Genomic DNA, 4,624 nt, shown 5'->3' with positions numbered 1-4,624 from the left:
GTGTGTGCAAGCATTGCCACGGCTGGATTTCTTGCAATTTGGATTCTTTGGGGTGAGTTTATCTCTGGATGTGTGCAAATGTATGTGCATTCATGTGTGCTTGCGTGTAGATCTGAGGTTGGCTGGTAGGGTGGACCTCTGCGCATAATCACATGTGTGTGCAAACATTGCCACGGCTCGATTTCTTGGAATTTGGGTCTTTGGGGGAGTTTATCTCTGGATGTGTGCAAATGTATGTGCATTCATGTGTCCTGCGTTGAGATCTGAGGTTGGCTGGTAGGGTGGACCTCTGCGCATAATCACATGTGTGTGCAAGCATTGCCACGGCTCGATTTCTTGGAATTTGGATTCTTTGGGGTGAGTTTATCTCTGGATGTGTGCAAATGTATGTGCATTCATGTGTTCCTGCGTTGAGATCTGAGGTTGGCTGGTAGGGTGGACCTCTGCGCATAATCACATGTGTGTGCAAGCATTGCCACGGCTCGATTTCTTGAAATTTGGTTTCTGAGGGGGAGTTTATCTCTGGATGTGTGCAAATGTATGTGCATTCATCTGTGCTTGCGTGGAGATCTGAGGTTGGCTGGTAGGGTGGACCTCTGCGCATAATCACATGTGTGTGCAAGCATTGCCACGGCTCGATTTCTTGGAATTTGGTTTCTGAAGGGGAGTTTATCTCTGGATGTGTGCAAATATATGTGCATTCATGTGTGCCTGCGTGGAGATCTGAGGTTGGCTGGCAGGGTGTACCTCTGCGCATAATCACATGTGTGTGCAAACATTGCCACGGCTCGATTTCTTGGAATTTGGATTCTTTGGGGTGAGTTTATCTCTGGATGTGTGCAAATGTATGTGCATTCATGTGTGCCTGCGTGGAGATCTGAGGTTGGCTGGCAGGGTGTACCTCTGCGCATAATCACATGTGTGTGCAAACATTTCCATTTCTGGATATCTTGGAATTTGGTTTCTGAGGGGAGTTTATCTCTGAATGTGTGCAAATGTATGTGCATTCATCTGTGCTTGCGTGGAGATCTGAGGTTGGCTCGTAGGGTGTACCTCTGCGCATAATCACATGTGTGTGCAAGCATTGCCACGGCTCGATTTCTTGCAATTTGGTTTCTTTGGGGTGAGTTTATCTCTGGATGTGTGCAAATGTATGTGCATTCATCTGTGCTTGCGTGGAGATCTGAGGTTGGCTGGTAGGGTGGACCTCTGCGCATAATCACATGTGTGTGCAAGCATTGCCACGGCTGGATTTCTTGCAATTTGGTTTCTTTGGGGTGAGTTTATCTCTGGATGTGTGCAAATGTATGTGCATTCATCTGTGCTTGCGTGGAGATCTGAGGTTGGCTGGTAGGGTGGACCTCTGCGCATAATCACATGTGTGTGCAAGCATTGCCACGGCTCGATTTCTTGGAATTTGGTTTCTGAAGGGGAGTTTATCTCTGGATGTGTGCAAATATATGTGCATTCATGTGTGCCTGCGTGGAGATCTGAGGTTGGCTGGTAGGGTGTACCTCTGCGCATAATAACATGTGTGTGCAAGCATTGCCACGGCTCGATTTCTTGGAATTTGGTTTCTGAGGGGGAGTTTATCTCTGGATGTGTGTAAATATATGTGCATTCATGTGTTCCTGCGTTGAGATCTGAGGTTGGCTGGTAGGGTGGACCTCTGCGCATAATCACATGTGTGTGCAAGCATTGCCACGGCTCGATGTTTTGGAATTTGGTTTCTCTTGGGGAGTTTATCTCTGGATGTGTGCAAATGTATGTGCATTCATGTGTTCCTGCGTTGAGATCTGAGGTTGGCTGGTACGGTGGACCTCTGCGCATAATCACATGTGTGTGCAAGCATTGCCACGGCTCGATTTTTTGGAATTTGGATTCTTTGGGGTGAGTTTATCTCTGGATGTGTGCAAATGTATGTGCATTCATGTGTGCCTGCGTGTAGATCTGAGGTTGGCTGGCAGGGTGTACCTCTGCGCATAATCACATGTGTGTGCAAACATTGCCACGGCTCGATTTCTTGGAATTTGGTTTCTGAGGGGGAGTTTATCTCTGGATGTGTGCAAATGTATGTGCATTCATGTGTTCCTGCGTTGAGATCTGAGGTCTGCTGGCAGGGTGGACCTCTGCGCATAATCACATGTGTGTGCAAACATTTCCATTTCTGGATATCTTGCAATTTGGTTTCTGTTGGGGAGTTTATCTCTGGATGTGTGCAAATGTATGTGCATTCATGTGTTCCTGCGTTGAGATCTGAGGTTGGCTGGTAGGGTGGACCTCTGCGCATAATCACATGTGTGTGCAAGCATTGCCACGGCTCGATTTCTTGGAATTTGGTTTCTGTTGGGAGTTTATCTCTGGATGTGTGCAAATGTATGTGCATTCATGTGTGCTTGCGTTGAGATCTGAGGTTGGCTGGTAGGGTGGACCTCTGCGCATAATCACATGTGTGTGCAAGCATTGCCACGGCTCGATTTCTTGGAATTTGGTTTCTGAAGGGGAGTTTATCTCTGGATGTGTGCAAATATATGTGCATTCATGTGTGCCTGCGTGGAGATCTGAGGTTGGCTGGTAGGGTGGACCTCTGCGCATAATCACATGTGTGTGCAAGCATTGCCACGGCTCGATGTTTTGGATTTGGTTTCTCTTGGGGAGTTTATCTCTGGATGTGTGCAAATGTATGTGCATTCATGTGTTCCTGCGTTGAGATCTGAGGTTGGCTGGTACGGTGGACCTCTGCGCATAATAACATGTGTGTGCAAGCATTGCCACGGCTCGATTTCTTGGAATTTGGTTTCTGAAGGGGAGTTTATCTCTGGATGTGTGCAAATGTATGTGCATTCATGTGTTCCTGCGTTGAGATCTGAGGTTTGCTGGTAGGGTGTACCTCTGCGCATAATAACATGTGTGTGCAAGCATTGTCACAGCTCAATTTCTTGGAATTTGGATTCTTCGGGGTGAGTTTATCTCTGGATGTGTGCAAATGTATGTGCATTCATGTGTTCCTGCGTTGAGACCTGAGGTCGGCTGGTAGGGTGGACCTCTGCGCATAATCACATGTGTGTGCAAGCATTGCCACGGCTGGATTTCTTGCAATTTGGATTCTTTGGGGTGAGTTTATCTCTGGATGTGTGCAAATGTATGTGCATTCATGTGTGCTTGCGTGTAGATCTGAGGTTGGCTGGTAGGGTGGACGACTGCGCATAATCACATGTGTGTGCAAACATTGCCACGGCTCGATTTCTTGGAATTTGGGTCCTTTGGGGGGAGTTTATCTCTGGATGTGTGCAAATGTATGTGCATTCATGTGTTCCTGCGTTGAGATCTGAGGTTGGCTGGTAGGGTGGACCTCTGCGCATAATCACATGTGTGTGCAAGCATTGCCACGGCTCGATTTCTTGGAATTTGGATTCTTTGGGGTGAGTTTATCTCTGGATGTGTGCAAATGTATGTGCATTCATGTGTTCCTGCGTTGAGATCTGAGGTTGGCTGGTAGGGTGGACCTCTGCGCATAATCACATGTGTGTGCAAGCATTGCCACGGCTCGATTTCTTGGAATTTGGTTTCTGTTGGGAGTTTATCTCTGGATGTGTGCAAATGTATGTGCATTCATGTGTGCTTGCGTGGAGATCTGAGGTTGGCTGGTAGGGTGGACCTCTGCGCATAATCACATGTGTGTGCAAGCATTGCCACGGCTCGATTTCTTGGAATTTGGTTTCTGAAGGGGAGTTTATCTCTGGATGTGTGCAAATATATGTGCATTCATGTGTGCCTGCGTGGAGATCTGAGGTTGGCTGGTAGGGTGGACCTCTGCGCATAATCACATGTGTGTGCAAGCATTGCCACGGCTCGATGTTTTGGAATTTGGTTTCTCTTGGGGAGTTTATCTCTGGATGTGTGCAAATGTATGTGCATTCATGTGTTCCTGCGTTGAGATCTGAGGTTGGCTGGTACGGTGGACCTCTGCGCATAATAACATGTGTGTGCAAGCATTGCCACAGCCCAATTTCTTGGAATTTGGTTTCTGAGGGGGAGTTTATCTCTGGATGTGTGCAAATGTATGTGCATTCATGTGTTCCTGCGTTGAGACCTGAGGTCGGCTGGTAGGGTGGACCTCTGCGCATAATCACATGTGTGTGCAAACATTGCCACGGCTCGATTTCTTGGAATTTGGTTTCTGAAGCGGAGTTTATCTCTGGATGTGTGCAAATGTATGTGCATTCATGTGTGCCTGCGTGGAGATCTGAGGTTGGCTGGTAGGGTGGACCTCTGCGCATAATCACATGTGTGTGCAAGCATTGCCACGGCTCGATTTTTTGGAATTTGGATTCTTTGGGGTGAGTTTTATCTCTGGATGTGTGCAAATGTATGTGCATTCATGTGTGCCTGCGTGTAGATCTGAGGTTGGCTGGCAGGGTGGACCTCTGCGCATAATCACATGTGTGTGCAAACATTGCCACGGCTCGATTTCTTGGAATTTGGTTTCTGTTGGGGAGTTTATCTCTGGATGTGTGCAAATGTATGTGCATTCATGTGTTCCTGCGTTGAGATCTGAGGTTGGCTGGTACGGTGGACCTCTGCGCATAATCACATGTGTGTGCAAGCATTGCCACGGCTTCGA

The sequence above is a fragment of the Mchenga conophoros genome, linkage group LG11 (assembly GCF_057382185.1).
Source record: "Mchenga conophoros isolate Kocher_MC1m ecotype Shallow Benthic linkage group LG11, M_conophoros_male_GT1.1, whole genome shotgun sequence".
NCBI lineage: Eukaryota > Metazoa > Chordata > Actinopteri > Cichliformes > Cichlidae > Mchenga > Mchenga conophoros.
Note: the sequence above shows the minus strand (reverse complement) of the source record.